This window comes from Equus asinus, chromosome 22, assembly GCF_041296235.1.
Source record: "Equus asinus isolate D_3611 breed Donkey chromosome 22, EquAss-T2T_v2, whole genome shotgun sequence".
NCBI lineage: Eukaryota > Metazoa > Chordata > Mammalia > Perissodactyla > Equidae > Equus > Equus asinus.
Genome location: NC_091811.1, coordinates 49,264,733 through 49,282,734, shown reverse-complemented (window position 1 = coordinate 49,282,734; position 18,002 = coordinate 49,264,733). Strand labels below are relative to the sequence as shown.

The window sequence follows — 18,002 nt, the reverse complement described above, 5'->3', positions numbered from 1 at the left end:
GCATGTGTCTGACAGTCCTCTGCACTTCTTTCCCTTTACAGACTCCCTTCCTCCTCCGCCAGCCCCGGCACCACAGTGAAATGGGATGGCTGCGGTTTATGGTTCACATTTCAACCTGGATGGTGGGAGTTTCCATGTTATGGTCATAGCTGCAAATCTCTGCCACTCTCAGTGCTGACTGCTAACTGTTCAGGTGCACATGCAGAGAAGGAAGTCTCTGCCACTCTCAGTGCTGACCGCTACCTGTTCAGGTACACATTCAGAGAAGGAAGCCCTCAACTCTGAGAAGCAGTTTGGTCCTGAAACTACCTAAGAAATGGCTCAAGTTTCTTTCAATTTCTAAAGAAAGAAGAATTTGTATTAGAAACGGAGATCACAACACCTAAGCATAGAACTTGGTAGAAAAGAATCAGATTAGTGCAAAGGATATTTGCCTTGTGACTATACCCCGCGCTTTTCCATAGATGGGGAAGACCTGTGGCCAACACCCTTCCTGGATTCTTGTCGCTCTAAGGCTTCTGTGTGGGACATCACTGATCCCTCTGAGCGCCACCTGAGGAATATAGAACATGATCTGTTTCCTTCGGGATTAGTTTTTAATAATTTCTTTATTCATCCAACATTTAATAGTCTCCCAACTGTGTTAGATGCTGGGAACACAAAGATAACTAAGGCATAGTTACTGCCTCCAAGGCCCTTAGTAAGGGAAGATAGACATGTAATTTAATAAATGCCACAAAATGGCTTGGTGCTCTGACAGATGTATGTCTGGGGAACAGAGGGGACACCAAGAAGGAGGAGGTGCCCTCAGGCAGAGCAAACTGTGAGAATAAAGCAGCTATGAGTCAAAAGGCTTGGTGTGGTCAGGAAGATGCAGGTAGACCAGTTGGCCAATTAAAACCCTATTCTTGGAGCAGGTGGGATAAAGGATGGATCCAGTTGGAAGAGGTAGCAGACAGGGCCTGGCTGGCATGTATAGGAAGACTCCAGTGGAAGTGTAATTTTCCTCTAACTTGTAAAGCCACAGTCTTTACAAGATGTGACCGCCATACGATGAGTCTGTGGCTCCCAGATATGCCTTCAATGAAGCCAATTTAATTTTAAGAGGAATTCCAGAAAATGTAGAGTTGGGGGTTGCCTGGGAGATAGGATGCTCAGATAGCTGCTCTTTCTGTCACCTCTGGTCCTCAGAGCTGACTTCATGAACATGTTTAGTCTCTGTCTTAGCTGTGAAAAAAGATATTTAACAACATTGATACGTTTACTGTTGGGTGCTGTTTAAGTGTCACTGAATGAAGGGTAAAAACACGTCCTACTATATGTTGCTGCCTAGTTAAAATAACATCCCTGGTTTCTCTCTCTTTTCCCCTCATTCTGGGTTAATAGTTCCCTTGGAGTAGGGATGGGGATTTTCATTGTACCAGATCATTTCACCTGCCTATCCTCCTCCCTGAGATTTCCAGTCTCCTGACACTTGGTTGTCTCTAAACTTACCATCCTTCTCTTGGTGGCAGATGAGACCCTATGACCTCTCCCTGTGAACACTGCCTTCAGATGTCCTGGCCTTTCTAACTTTTTATCCTGGAACCACCTACCTGGTTCCTTTACCTAAATTTCTGAGTGCTTCTGGAGAATGTGAAGATCTGTTTTGAGATGAATCTCAAACACTGCTAAATAGAGCAGCATTGCTAACTTGCTGCCCTCAGAGCAACAAAACAGTCCATTTTCACATATGATGATCATTACCTGTTGTCACCCTGGGGCCATTTCCCTTCTCCCAATGTGATCAGGTGATGGGGAGAGGGCCCTTGACCATAGGGAGAGTAGTCCCTACCCCGGGCCCAAGGATGGATCAGGATAGGTCTAAACTCATCAGGGAAATCTCCTTCCCCTTGGCCGTTGATTGTTCTAAGTTTGGGCATCTGACCCAGTTCTGGCCAATGGGATATAAGGGGAAATCTGGAAACCTCCCAAGACAAGACTTCGTGCTGAAGAGGCCTGTGTTCATTTCCCAAAGCTACCATATCAAAATGCCACAAACTCGGTGGCTTAAACAACATCCTCTTATTCCCTCACGGTTCTGGAGGTTGTGCCTGAAATCAAGGCGTTGGCAGTCTACCCTCCCTCCAAAGACCCTGAGGAAGAATCTTTGCTTGCCTCCTCCTCGCCTCTGATGCTTGCCAGCAATCCTGACGTTCCTTGGCTTGCAGCTTCATCACTCCAATTCCTGCCTCCATCTTCTCACGGCCCTCTTCCCTCTGTATGTTCTCTGTGTCTTCACGTGGGGTTCCTCTCTCTGTGTCTGTCTCTACTTTCTCTTCTTGTAATCTTCTTGATTAGATTAGGGCCCACCCTAATTCAGTATGACCTCATCTTGTCTAACTACAACTGCAAAGACCCGATTTCCAAATGTGGTCACATTTACATGTGCCTGGGGTTAGGACTTCATCATACCTTTGGGGGGACACAATTCAACCCACAACAAGGCCTTTTGCCCTTTTTCTTTTATCTTCCTGGGAGTACAGCAGTCATCTTAAGACCTTGGGGCTACAAGCATGAGGAAAAAGTCTACAGGCTAAAGATGGTGGAAAGGAAAGCTAGGCAAAGAGTGGGTGTCTGATCGCATGACAGCCAGTGAACCACTGCCGGCAACCACTAACCTCTAGGCCTCTTGATATCTAAGAAAATGAGCCTGAGCTACTAAGCCACTGCCAGATTTCCTATCGCTTGTGGCCAAAGACATCCTAGTGGTTACACCAAAACTTCTCTGGTTAATAACAAAATTAGAAAGACAAGTAAGGTAATAAGATTTTCACAGATCTGAATTTAAAGGGCCATTTTTTATTCTGAAATTCTCACTTTTTTGCTATTGAAATATTGTTTCTTTTATGAAATGATGGTGACTGTAGATTGTCATTTGTTTTTTTAGCACCTCTGCATGGCAAAGGAAGAAAGGAAGGAAGGAAAGAAGACAGGAAGGAAAGAAGGAAGGTGGAGAAGATTTTAGAAGGTTAGTCTTTCTCTCATTTTCAAAAATTCTTTTTTTAGCTTGTGAAATCCAAAAGTCTGTGATGAGAAGAATGCTGGCTGAACTTGCCCTGAAGGCCTGGAACCAGTGGTGTGCTGGAGCCCCTGGCACTGGCTTGTGAGAGCCCATGGTGAAGTTTCCAGGAACTGGCTTGCCATCACCTTGGTAGCTTGAAATCCAATATGGTGAGAGTATTTACATCAGGGAAATCTACAAATGCTATAAATAAAGCCCCCTCCCCCCAGCTGGCTGTTCAGCACACCACTGGCCGGAACCTGCCTCTTGCAAGTGTCCAGGGGTAAGCATGCGAGGGACAGCTCACACCAACTAAAACACGGAAGATTGAGGCAGACTTCATTTACTAGCTTAAAATTTTACATTGGGAAATATTCTCCCTCATTGCTTAACTATCCGACAGTCCGTTTCCCTCAGCTCTGCTTTGGCAGGAACCATGTCTCTTCTATCCACGCAGTGTCCCCACTGCCTGTCACAGCACGGAGTGGGCTCAGGGGCCCTGGTTTTCCTAGGAGTCATTATCAGAGATTCCATAGCCCTCAGAAAGCTTAGGGGGACAAAAGGTGTCATAACAGAATATTCACAGTAAGGGAAGTCTGTAGACGGGTGAGCCTCTGACCTCAGGGGGTGGCTGAGGGAGAATACGCAAGTAACCAAAGAATCATGTAATTTCACACAGTGAAAATCACCTAGATGTGAGTCTTAAACAAACCTCGGTAATATGTTCAGTAAAACACTGGTTCAATGGGTGGTTTATAAGCGTTCAAATTTTTTTAAATGGTTCTGTAGCCGATACATTTGGGAAACGTTGGTTAAACCAAGTTAACTCAATTTTTTTATTGCTCAACTTCTCAGAGCCTTTAATAGGATGCTGATGTGCTTGTGGGCCTTTGACCGCGGAATCCATTTTTGAGCACGTCACCTATAATTAGTGTCCCCAGAGCACAAATTTGGGAAACACGAGCACTTTGTCATCTCAGATTTCTTAAAAGGTTCATGTCCATTTCTTTGAGGGTCTTTTCTATTAGGCATTAAAGCAAAATATATCCAGGAATCCCACCCCGAGACAAACCACAGATAGACAGTTCATAAGTTTTCTATGTACATTCTGCCCACCTCTTCACCGATACGGAATCACCAAGACATGAGTGCTCACCTGGCTATTATAATGTTAGAGCGTCTGAATTGTGGGTACTCCACCTTTCCCCACTTGGGATGATTTCACTCTCTAATTGGGTAGTTGACACACCCATGATATCAGGTACGTTAATTAATCAAAATGTTAATTTTCTTATGTCACCTGTCTTCCAAAAGGTATAATGAGTTAAAACCATCTTTTCAATCATTTCCAGAAAGAAAGAGGCCCCAAAGCCATTTTCATTTAGCTTTTAGCTTTCAGGCAAACCCAAACCCCATCCATCCCAATAAGACATTCTGTTTCCATTTACAATCTCTGGAGTGGTGAGTATCAAAATCTTTTTTGTTTATATGTCCTCATTTCTTCACATCCTTACGGACAGCCGGACGTTTCTGCCCTTAAGGCAGTATGGTGTAGTGACCAAGAGCTGGGGCGCTAGGGTCAACTTGGGGTCAAGTTCCAGCTCTTCCACGACTAGCTATGCGGGCTTGTGCAAGTTTGTGCAACTTAAGCCTCGGTTATCCTCAGGTGTGCAAGGGGAATAGTAACAATATCTGCCTCCTGAGTCATTGAAAGGCTTTAAAGAGACAATACATGTAAAGCGTTCAACATAGTAGTATTATAAGCTTAGCTCTCTCCGTATACTGTTGGCCCTCCATATAGACTATGTTTACCATCTGCAGTTGTATATACTACGTTTATGATCCGCAGTTGTTTGAATCCGCAGATGAGGAACCGAAGGATACTGAACGCCGACTAAGGGCCTTGAGCATCTAAGGATTTTGGTATCTGTGGGGGGTCCTGGAACCAATCCCTGAGGGATACTGAGGAACAGCTGTACTGTAGGTCAATTGCTCACAGTGACTCACTGCCACGCACCTTTGAACTGTCTTGAGTTCTCTCTCTTTCTTACCCAACCAACTCAGAGAAATAAATTTGGTTCCTCTAGCATCTCCTCACTACGAGGATCGTCCAAGCTTTCAGCCATTTCAGCTGCTCTTTTCTGAACTACCTTCAAGTTTCACCAGCTCTCTTCAGTTTTAGGATTTCTTGGCTAAGCTCAGTCCTCTGAAAAATGCCTGCTTGGAGAAACAGAACCATTTGTGACTTCGAAATTATATCAAACTGTTCTCTGAAAAGGTTTGTGAAGCCTTCAGCCTGTCCATGATCAGTGGGAGTGGACTATTATTAGCATCCAGTTCCGTACGGATCTTCTTGGATTCCGTTCTGATTTTGGAGGGGGGAAAATTACAGGATGTTTTTTGTGACAGGGCTAAGATTGCAGAAGGGTTGTAATGGTTAGTAATGATGTTCTGTCCTCCGTTTGGCACTGGCAAAGAGTTGAGTTGTTTTACTTTTTCATTTTTTTTAGTAGAGGGGATAAATTAGGCCAGGAAGCTAAAAAAAAGTTCTAGATTTAAAAGAACTTAGAGATCCAGCATTCTTTCTGCTATATATGGTTTTTCTATCTCATTGTACTCTAGCAAGAGAATTACAGTGGAAAATACCTTCACTAGGCAGAATGTAACTCCCGGAAACCGTGATTTAAAAAAATTAGAAATGTATATTTCAGGAGAAAACAGCAAACAACATCAAGCTAGCTGATCTTAGCTGAACTACTAGCATATGTCCTAGGAAAAGCCAAGACTGCCCGACATTTTATTCCTTGTACATATAACATTGTACTAGAATTTAATCTTCATGGAAGAAGAGATTCTTTTATCTGTTTTATTCTCTGTTATACCCTCAGCCTCTAGAAGAGTACCTGGCACGTAGTAGGCATTCAGTCAATATTTGTCAAATAGATTGATGAATGAACAAAAACAATATGTTTGGTACCAGAAAAATGCGAAGTGATAGTTCAGAGATATGAAGCAGAGGCCCTGTAAGGTCTAAAATGACCAACAGTTATATCAGTTAGGTCAGAATGGATCTGTGCCTCTTAAAGCAGAGCAGTTGCCTGGTAAAGCATTTAGAAAGACGCTGACCAAGTACTGACATTTTAAAAAAACATTAATCAGAAATATTTCATCATAGTGGTCTAGCAATTTCACTTAATTGAGGCTTCACTTTTCATCATCAAGGTGCAGACACTGAGATTATGAATTATTGTGATCAGTGCAAACCTTGCATTTCATAATAAAACTTTATGAAAGTCCCTCCCTCAGCTAGCATTCACAGATGCTCTGATGAACTTTGATGGTCCCTTGTTTCATCATTGAGAGGAAGCCACCCCAACTTAACCTCCATATTAATTTTCTTGCACTTAATTGACACTAGCTGACACAATTGGCACAGAAGGTCTTGTGTGAACCTTTCAGACATGTAGAAGATTAGAAGCAGGTAAGAGAAGATAGAGACTGGTTGTTAAGGTGTATATTGTGGTTGCAACCTCATGGGAGGTAATTGGGCACTTCATAAGGCAAATTGTAGCAATACTTGCATCTGTAATTTGTACTACCGTGGTACAAATTTTATCATTAACCCTTGGTTACTTTTCAAGATTAAAAATAATAGGCAGTTGCTTCAGGAGGTTTTGTAAGCAATGCTAATGCATTTTCATATCATTCAGTACGAAGAGAGTACATCATACATTAAATTCCTGACACTGGTAATTTGAGGTGCCTTCCCTCCTTTCTGTTTTTTTTCTTTATTTTCTTTATTTTTTGAGATGGTGGCAAGAGCTATATGGGATGTGTGAGCGCCATTCCATTATTTGAAAGTGTAAACATGATGTCATCTGGCCTCCCCAGCCTGTGGAATTTCCTGTGGCCACACTACATCTTCTCAAATAGTAATTTAGCACCTTCCTCAAATTGTCCCTATTTATTTTGGGGACTTCCCAAAGAGCTGCTTCACTTTCGCCCACAGACGTGTTTGTCCGACACAACTGCCACATGGCGACTACCTTGTCCTTCTACTGGCTGCACTTACTCATGCCTTTGCCTGTTTGCCATTTGATTTACTACTGCTGCCAACCGCCACTGTCTGTTGGTGTTCACGCCAAAGGAGCCATATTCTTGGTGTGTGTGGTGCTGTTGGGTTTCATGCAAAGGAGGGAAAGCCCTCTCTCTAATTCCCTGCTTCTCTTGGTCACACGGGTCCTTAAGCAGATCTGATGGCATCCAGAGTCCTTCCTGCTCTTCCAGCTTCTGGCCTTTACTCTCACTCAGAATCTTACAAATTTTCCCATGACAGTAATTCTGTCAGTACCTGGCACTCATTCCTTGGCCAGAGTCTCAAACATTCTCTTGGAAACATTCCCTAAGTTTCCAATTGCCACCCTCTACCACCTCAGTTTGGACTAAGGCATCGGTTGGGGCAAAGATGCCACAATCCCCATCTCTCCCTCTCTTTTGGTGCTCTCTCCAACCAAACTCAGTCACAAAACAGAAGCTCCATGGACATCACTGGGCACATAAGAATTTAATGTGAGTGTGATGGGAGCGCCGTGTGATGACAGGGTGTACGTGCAAGTTAGCAGTCAGTTAGCCAACTGCTCTCTTACAAAAGGAAACTTTTTTATCCTGTTTCTACAGTGATGAAACAAAACTAACAACCTTAGGTTCCACTTATAATGCAATTTCCTTCCATGCATCAGTCAGGTGGGAGCTGCCCACGAGCCCTTCCAGAGCCTGGGGGTCAGTCAGCCCTTTGTTGAATATGAAAGGGCCTTCCGGACCAGTATCTGTGTTGTTTGGATGCTTCATGACTGGTAGCATCCCTTTTCCTCTCCCCCAGAGCCATGAAGAACATGCAATCTAAGCCACTCACTCCTGCGCCGAGACTTCTCGGGGTTCACAGCTGACGCTGCATCCCAGACTGCTCGGCCTGCACCAAAGGGATGGTCTTTTTATCTGTTTTCTCTCTTCCACTCCTTTGTTTACTCAGCCGCAACTGTATCTTCTTGTTATCCCCACTGGGGATTCTTTGACTTTTCTTCCTTGTGTTTACCTGATGTTAGCTGTCTGAAATCCAGACACCTTTTAAGAAAGAAAAGTACTGAGCAGTAATATGATTTAAAGAACCAGTGGCTAGGACACACCAATATTGAAAGGAGCAAACAGATAGGTTTCTGAATTCCCAAATGAGATTTCTATACATAGAAATGTCTAGGACTCAACATTTAAAAATCATGATCATATTCTAGATAATGACCAAATAAAATTAATTATGAGGTTTGTCTCCTTTGGAAAAAAGCCTTGAACTAATTTAATTCATGGATATGAGGATACTGTACAAGTTGATATCGATTTACTAATTCAAATAATATGACAGCCCAAGAGGGAATAAATCCATTTACATTGAACTTGGTTTTGTTGCCCAGATATTAAGGGCCCTTGGCCACTTTGCTTCTAGGATAATGTAATGTGAAAGAAAAGAAAAGAAAAGAAAAGAAATATCTAGTTAAATTTCCAAGATCTATTTCCCAAGATAAAGCCAGTACCATACGTTAACTGTTAATATTCTATTCAACTAGCAATTCAATTTTTCCACAATTCGTTAATCTCCTCTACTAAACAGCAAAAATGCAGAATTGGAAAAATTTGAGGAGGGATGTTAAAAGGATATTTTAAAATAATTATAAGTGTTATAGTAGATTAAAATTATATAGTTTTATATAAGGTATGAAAAGGCATGTAGTTATAAGTGTTGTAAGTCACAATAACAAGTATCATTCATTTAGCCTTACTATGTACCCCATACTTGCCAGAACTTTACCTACCTTAACTCATTTAATCTCTACATTAGTTTTAATTCTCATTTTACTGAAGAAGCTAATGCTCAATGATACTAAGGAACTCGCCAAAGCTAGTACAGTCTGTTGGTGGCAGGCCTAGGATTTGAACCTGCACATGGCTGACCCCAGAGGTTATGAGCTTAACTCCTGTGCTATGAGACAGGAAGAAGGAGCCACTTAAAAAAAAAAAAAGATTATATCCCAGGTATGCCAAGTGTATATAAATTATTTTTTCTACCCCTTCATAAATTGTTGCGTTTATTCAAATTAGCTAAGAGTCTGAAAAAGTAAATGCTGGAGAAGATGAGGAACTAAGAGCAAGAGGGTCTGCTGTATGCTAAGACCAGCGGGCGGAGGACACCAGTGAGCAATCAACTTAGAACCCAGAAGAAGCAGAAGTCTGAGGCAGTCAGGAATCAGTGCAAGAGGGTGAGGAGAGCAGAAAGATGCTCCAGCAGGACAGTCATGCACAAGATCAGGGGAGAGAGAGATGGGCTGCCGAAGATGAGAGGGTACCAGGAGTACACAAAGCAGAAGCATGTCCCAAGGAAGCTGGATTGTGGCCGTTCCTGTCCCTGCTTCTACACTTTCAAAGAGTTCCCCATGTCAGCAGCCAGTTCAGCAGAGCTGGCCTAGTGTTCTGGCATTGGAGTGGGGGCAGGCAGTTTGAGAGGCACTAAGCTGAGGCAGATGGAAGATGCACAGCATCTATGCGTGAGAAAACCCCGGCTAAAGGCTACATTTCAAAGACACCGGTAGACAAGTCCCAGGAAGGATGGCTTTCAGGGGGCTTTGCTTCTTTAACCCCGATGCTCACTGCTTCGAACAGAGCTCTCCTAGACTGTGCCCATGTGCCTCCCATATGCAAAAACCAGTTCTCAGAGACAGTTCAATCTGAACCCACAAAGAAGACAGCTTCCCAGTACATTGTAAGTTACAGGGCCCCTCTCACTCACTGAATTCAGTGAGTCACAAATTATTCAGAGCCATGTACACACCATGGGTTAACCCTCATCTGTTCCCATCTTGCAGGAGATGCTCTAAGGGCCAGTTCTCCCCTGAGAATGTAGTACTGGAAAGTGCATGTTTCCTTCTGCATGTGGCTTGACCAGCAGAGAGTACGATGAGTGTGCTACTTCCCCGAACTGCATCTGAGCTTTTACTACTTGTCATTTAAATTGGATTAACATTGCAAGCTGCCATATCACACTTGTATTGAGTTTGTGGCCACTGAAAATTGCTAGATGTTTTTCACTTAAAGGGCAGCTATCAAGCCAGATATCCATCCCATACTTAAGAAAACCCAGTTAAAACTAACTTTTACATGGGTCTTTGCCTATATTCCTATTAATTTCTTTGTGGTTTTAGTGGCCCAACATTCCAAATTGGTAGGATAAGGTTGAATTCCAGCCTGCTGATTATGTCATCGACATCAACAGTGTCAACTCTTCAGGCTCTGTGATATCTGCAGATATGACAAATTGCCTTCTATGTCTTTGGTGAATTAGAAAATTTTTAATCAAAGTCAGCAAATATTTATTGAGCACACAGTCTGAAATCACCACTCTTCTAAATGTGGGAATGAATATGTATTGATGATGTATGGATGAACTAGACATAACCAGGTACATGGGGACACAGGAATGAATATGGCTAAGTACAGTGTGATATGGGTAAAGTCCTACGAAAGCACAGAAAATTCAGCAACTTACTGAATTGCTTTAGTAGTTGTCTCAGTTTCTTAAATACATAATTTTCACTAAACCTCTCTGTTTTCAAATTTCCAATTGGTTGTGTGGTATCAACGCAACCTGAAGCTAGGTCTGCCGAGAGCAGCTGGACTGAGCGATCGACAGAGGACCTCATGCCACATGTGCTGATCACAGTAGAACCTGTGAATTCGATTTTATTAAGAATGTTGATGGACATGACCAATACATTAGAAATATACAAATATCTCACCACAGCAGCGCTTTCTGTGATTTTCACTCTAAGACTACAACAGTGTGAAAGACAGTGCACAAGAGTCATCTAGCATTGTGCTGCCTCTTCCAGAACACAAAGATAACAAGGAAGCAGCAGGGAACAGAGGAGCCTCCATCTGCAAGGATGAATGTGATAATGGTGGGGTGGCTCCTACCTGCTTTACGTCCTCATAACGGTTCAGATGGATCGCATCTCTGGATTTCTGCATCTTGTAGCCAGCCACGAGGCATGGCCACACACTTTTGGGTAGCTGAAGCTAAAGCACTTATTTAGGTGGTTGACTAATTGTGCCTTTATGTTGCCTTCTGGATAGAAGGAGGAAGAAGAGGAGGAGGAAGGAACCTTTATGCCCATTGTTTTTTACTAGGCTGCCAAATTTACATTGGCTTTGTTCACATTTAGTGATGTGAGTCTTAGCGAGAACAAGAAATTACCCACTCAGGTGTGGGGGCTCTTGGTATTTTATACCGAAAACAATGACTCAGACTTGAATATAAGTGAAAAGGGGGAGACTTCTTTCACAGCCTCTAGCCCCCATTCAGAGTCTTCTCTCTCTTGACACCCTCTGCCCCAGGAGAGCCTTACGCAGCCCTCTGGGCTGTCCATGGCCCCTGGGCCTGAGGTAGGCGCCTAACTATGCCTTCCCCAGGCAGGATCCCAAGCTTAGACCTTCCTCAAACCTGGGCTGTGTGTAAGGGTGGTGCTCCCTCAGCCAGGAAGCACGCCAGGACCAGCAGCCCAAAGATTTTCAATTAATTTCCTATTTGTTTTGCTTTTTATTTCCTTCCCTCCCTCTCCTTCTTCCTTCCTAAATCATTCAAGTGTTTTATTACGAAAGTTCAAAACTCAGTTCTTGGCCAATGCAAGTATGAAATAAAATTCCTGAAAGATATAATAAAGATGAAATAAACTGTTAATAGAGAGTCAATGGAGCGAATGGAGTCATGGAGCTGAGAAATGGCGCTGGAACAATTGGACATTCATATGCGAAAAAAAAAAGAACCTTGATGATACCTTGGACCATATACAAAAATGAACCCAAAATGTATCATAGACCTAAATGTACAATGTAAAACTGTAAAAGTTCTAGAATAAAACATAGGAAAAAATCTTTGTGCCCTTGGGGTAGTCAATTTCTTAGATGTGATATAAAAGCACAGGCCAGAAAACAAAGTGATAAATTGGACTTTATCACAATTAAAAGCTTCTTCTCTTTGAAAGACACTGTTAAGAAAATAGAAAGACTGGCTACAGACTCAGAGAAAATATTTTCAGAAGAACCCATGTTTAATCAAGGATTTGTGGGTACAGTATATAAAGAACTTTCAAAATTCAGCAGTAAGGAAAAAAAAAACAACTCAGTAAAAAAATGGGCAAAAGATTTGAAGACCTTTCATCAAAGAAGATATACCGATGGCAAATAATCACATGAAAAGGTGCTCAACATTATTAGTGATTAGGGAAATGCAAATTAAAACCACAATGAGATACCACCTATGAGAATGGCTAAAATAAAGTGAAACTGACAATACCACATACTGGGCAAGTTACAAAGTAACGGAAATTCACATATTGTTGGTGGAAATGTAAAATGGTGTAGCATTTTGAAAAGCATGTTTCTTATAATATTAAACATATATTTATAACTCAGCATTACTTTTCTTAGGAATTTACCCTGCATGAATGAAAATCATATTCACACAAAAACTTATACCCTAATTTTACAGCAGCTCTATCCAAAATTGCCAGAAACTGAAAACAACCCAAGTGTCCTTAGAGGTAAATGGATAAACAAGCTTCAGTATATTCATACAGTGGAATACTACCCAGCAATGAAAAGGAATGAACTACTGATACAGGCAATGACTTGGATGAATCTCAAATACATTGTGTCAAGTGAAAGAAGCCAGATGCAAAAGGGATGTACTACATGAGTCTATTTATATGACATTTTGGAAAAGACAAAACTATAGTGACAGAGAACAGATTAGTGATTGCCAAGGGCTGGGGGATAGAGAAGAGAACTGACTACAAAGAGGCACTGGGGAATTTGTGGGGTGGCAGAAATGTTTGTATCTTTATTGGGGTGATAGTTACATGGGTGTATACTTATATAAAAATTCATCAAGCTATATATTAAGATTTGTGCATTTTACTGAAGGAAAATTGTTTCTCAGTTAAAGCATTTAAAAAATGATGACCAAAAAAACCATTTTCAGACAAATGGAAACTAATAGAATTCATTGCCAGAAGACCTGCACTAAGAAATGCTACTAGAAGAGAACTTGAATCTTCAAGAAGGAAACAAGAGTGCTGAAAATGGTGAATATGATGGTAAATGCAATAGACATGTATACGTTTCCTCAGTCTTCCCTTTATTTATCTTTAGGTGGGGGCAGGTAGAATACAAAATACCTGTGTTATGGAGGGGGAGAGTTCTGGGGAGGGGATTTTTAAGGAACAACAAGGGAGGCTGGCCCGGTGGTGTAGTGGTTAAGTTTGCATGCTCCACTTTGGTAGCCTGGGGTTCACCAGTTCGGATCCTGGGCATGGACCTACAAACTGCTCATCAAGCCATGCTGTGGTGGCATCCCACATAGAAGAACCAGAAGGACTTACAACTAGGATATACAACTATGTACTGGGGCTTTGGGGAGAGAAAAAAAAGAGGAAGATTGGCAATAGATGTTAGCTCAGGGCCAATCTTCCTCACCAAAAAAAAAAAAAAGGCACACCTTAAAAAGAAACAAGGGGGAAAGTTGCTGAATCCATTAAAGATTACTAGCTCCTGAAAATTTAGTTCTAGCTTGATGCCATGGTACGGAGTTGATTCCAACTAGGTCTTCATGACACCAAGCAACCTGATGAATAAAACAAATTTGACTCAATTATTCCCAAACACTGCATGTTGGACATTTGGTGTCCACAACTGGCTTTTAGCAGATATTAAAAAATGCTTGTTAGGTAAATATAACTTCGACTTCTAATTCTAGCCTTGTAGGAATTATTCTACAAAAGGTAGAATTAGTAAATTGAGACCCACTAAGGGTAGGAAATGCCAAAGTCATGGGTCAAGAATTAAAGTGAAGTCAGTTTGATTCCAAATTCTGCTTAACTACTGACACTGCCCTGGTTTTAATCGTGACGGTGTTTTCTCATATGTGAATTGAAGATGATAATAGTACCTATCTCATGGCACTGTTATGAGGATTAAATGAGAAAATGCAAAGTACCCAGCATATAATAAGAATTCAATAAATGGAAATGTGCCCTCCAAAACTACGATCGATCTCTAGTTAATACATCTCATCCCCAGCCAAGGACTCCAGGAAGGGGGAGGCTGTGGAACCCTCTCTTTTGTGGACAGATCAGTGCATTGCTCCATGACCAAAGATATAATCTTAACCCCAACAGTCTTCCAATCAACTTGCCAGCAGTAATCATGGACTTCTTAAAAGGAGTAATAGAAATGCTATCCTTGTAACCCGCTAAACTGCTTACTGAAAAATGGAGTGAATTTCAGATAATCCTCAGGCTGTCTCCTGGAGCTCTGAATTAGCAGTGGTTACCCGTGAGGCTTACCCCAGCCACATTTTTGGACCAGAATCTGCTCTAAAGCAAAGAGTTATCTGATAGTAGTTTGGATTAAATTTGGATTAAAAGATTGACTTGGATTCTCCTAACATCTACTGAGCTTGTCTTGTTTGCTGGACATCGTGCTAGACACTGTTGCATATATATTTATTTTAATTTGCTCCGATAAGAATACTCTTTAACGCATCTGCTGCGTTTCCCACAGATGGTTGCCTCAGTGTTTCAAAACTTAGGAAAAACCTGAGAAGTATTTGTGAGGCTCTTATGATCATTTTTCTAAGATCTGAAATCTTTCCTTTTAGGCAAATAATATTCAAACAATTGAAAATAGTGTCTCTTATTTGGACATTACATTTTTCTTCTAGTATCTCAGAGATTAATCACCTTCGTCCTAAAACTAGTGATTGTGAAGCTTTTTTGCCAAGATGGCTCAAATTCCATTATAAACATAGGCATTCTGTTTTCACCCTACCACGTTCAAGGTAGAAAAATTTTACATATTTGTGTACAAAGTTAACAAAACAATAAATAATGCCAAAATTCCTAGAGCGTACTGTAAGTTGTATACTAGCTTTGGGGGGAATCTATTTACAACTCTTCTGATAGTTGGTTTCTCCCTTCTACAATTTGCCACAGTTTAAATCATCCAATTTCAGGCCTGATGGGTTATTCTGTGTCCCTCGCTCTATCTTCCACATGGATGATCCTGATTCAGAAATGCGAAGGAAATCTTTATGTCCTCTTACTTCGCTCCCTTAGTTCCTTTTCCTTTCTTTATTTTCCTGCTTTCCCCACTGTCTTTCAACAACTTGTCTCCAAAAAAAAAAAAAAAAACCTGCTCCCACAAATAAAGTTTGGTGTCTTCTCAACCTTGTCTGTTTCAAACTGATTTCCTCTTGCCACCTCCTCAACCCCTTTCCCCCAGTGACATTTCTGTTTCCTTTGGGGTCTCAAGAGACAATTCTTCCCTTCCTCAATACCACCAGGACAAGGAGATCAGTTCATGATGTCTTTCACAGACATGATCTCCTAGCGAGAGCTCTGGAAGAAGGCATTGTTATCTCCATTTTACAGGACAAGTGTTAGAAAACACAAGCAATTTGCCCAAGTTCACAAAACCAGCAAATGCAGAGCTAAGACTTATACTCAGGTCTTTCTCACCACAACATTCATGCTATTTCACTATGTCATCCTACTCTCTCCACATACAAGATCAAACTCAAAATTCATCAGTCTAGCACTCATAGATTTCCTTGATCAGGATCCCATTTTATACAACTAGTTTTATATTAGCCCCCAGCTCCATCCAGGCTAGCCATCATACAGCTCTCCTGATCTTGTAAGGTAAGCTCTGCCCACTGGCCTGGAATACTCTTCTCTTCTCCTGTCTTACGTTGACCCAATGTTTAAGGCTCAGCATGTTCATCTTCCATAGGACCTTCCCGAATCCTCCAGTTCCAGTTCTTCTCCTCCTAAACACTTGAGGAGTTTGGAAGATAGTGTTCCTTGTCGCTCCTCCACTACACCAATCCAGCTGCCTCTCCTCCTGAGATGAGTGGTTCCTGCAGCTGGCAGGCAGCCTGAGCCTAGAGGATGAGAGAATGCCCCTGGTCTGAGCGGGGCTGGACAGAGATATCTGGCAGCTGACACAAAACATCTGCCCTCTAGTCTGAGTCACAGCCTGGAGACCAGCTGCAAAGAGCCCTGAGGCTAGCATCAATTGACCCAGAGTAGACTTGTAGACGTCTGAAGGGAGGGAGATGGCCTTAGCACAGGTAGGTGCTCCTGGATGCCTGCTGGTTTCCTTGGTCCTTGAGGAGAGCTGAATGAATGGGTCAAATCTGCTCCATCCCTGAGGATGAAAGACCACTGGCATTTGCAGCCAAGGAGACCACCAGGATGGAGATAAACTTCTTTTTGGTGCTGTGGCAGGCGCCTGCAACTTGTTGGACTTGTACATCACTCATCTACCTGGCAGAGCCAACTGTAGATCTACCACTGACTAGAGTGCACATAAGGAACACTAGCAGCTGGACCTGAGTTCCATCTAGAGTAGCAGGTCATCTCAAAGCATGGGCCACTGACCAGCAGCATCAGCATCATCTGAAAAACCAGTTAGAGATGCAAGTTTTCAGGTGCCATCCCAGACCCACTGAATCAGAAACTCTGGGCGTGGGGCAAGCAATGTTTTAACAAGCTCTCCAGGTGATTCTGAGGCATTCCCAAGTCTGAGTAGCTGTGTTATCCAAAGTGTGGTCCATGGACCAGCAACACTGACATCACCTGTGAGCTTGTCAGAAATGCAGACACTCAGGGCACACTCTAGATCTTTTGAGTGTGAATCTATTTTTTAGAAAGATCCCCAGAGTTTGCCAGTTTGGCTCCCAGGTGTGGACCTATGCACTGCTTGATAAGCCATTCTGTGACAGGCGTCCCACATATAAAAAGAGGAGGATTGGCAGTAGATGTTAGCTCAGGACTAATCTTCCTCAAAAAGAAAAGAAAAGAAAAGATCCCCAGAAGTGTAATAATATAAAATAAAAACAAAAAACAGAAAAGGATCCTTAGGTGATTTGTATCACTGATCTAGAAAACAGCCCAAGGATATCAAGCAGCTAGAGGGAGGAGATAATAACATAACCTCCACAGCAGGAGCCTCTGGCAATTCAAAACTGCTGGGGGAAGAAGCAACAAAGTGAACTGGAAAAAAATGAAAGTGACTTAAGAATATCACTCATAATACTTAAAAAAAAAAAAAAGTAAAACCCCAAAACCCAAAACTGAAACAACAACTAAAGAACTGAACAATGACAAAAAAAGGTAGCTCATGATTTTTTAACTAAGCAAGTGAGTGAGTGAATTGGATGATTAGTGTTGGGTTCAAATTAGTGGCCTGGAAGATCAATTGAAAGAAGTGTCTCAAGATACAGAATAAAATTCAAAGTAGAAATCATGAGAAAAAAAGATAAGGGACTTGGAAGATAGATCCAGGAGACCTATATGCTAATATTAGAAAGAAAAAAAGGGACAGATTGAGGAGAGGCAAAATTAAATACATGTTGTATTTCTCTGAGTCAGCAGATGGAAATGTATTACCAAGATTCACACACTTAGGCATATCCTGGTAAGATTTCTGAACTCTAATGATAAAGAAAAAATCTTATAAACTTAGGACAGAAAGAATAAATATCAAAAAAAAAAAAAAAGCAGAGTATTGGACTGACATAGGACTCTGTCATCTGGAACCTAATAAGAAGGATTAATAATACTGGAGAGAAAAGAACTACAATCCAGAAATTCTATATCCAGGCAAGATATTATTATTCATTTGTCAGCAGAAAAAGAAACCCTGTATATAGGAATTCAGAGAGCCAGCCCTGATGGCCTAGCAGTTAGAATTCAGTGTATTCCACTTCAGCAGCCAGGGCTTGGTTCCCCAGTGTGGAACCACATCACTCGTCTGTCAGTTGCCATGCCATGGCAGCAGCTCACAGAGAAGA

The 18,002-nt window shown here is 41.8% G+C and overlaps 1 long non-coding RNA gene across 2 annotated transcripts in view; it reads left to right on the top strand.

The window, feature by feature from the left end:
• LOC123279968 (uncharacterized) overlaps positions 1-15,014 on the top strand; it is a 40,117-nt gene extending 25,103 nt beyond the window's left edge. Inside the window, exons 5-7 of one of the 2 annotated variants that reach the window (XR_011496853.1) lie at positions 42-251; positions 2,930-3,010; positions 10,744-15,014. This is a non-coding gene — a long non-coding RNA (uncharacterized lncRNA). Of the gene's footprint in view, positions 1-41; positions 252-2,929; positions 3,011-10,739 lie in introns of both variants that reach the window. The other variant, XR_011496852.1, reaches the window with a different exon arrangement.
• The last annotated feature ends 2,988 nt before the right edge of the window (positions 15,015-18,002 follow it).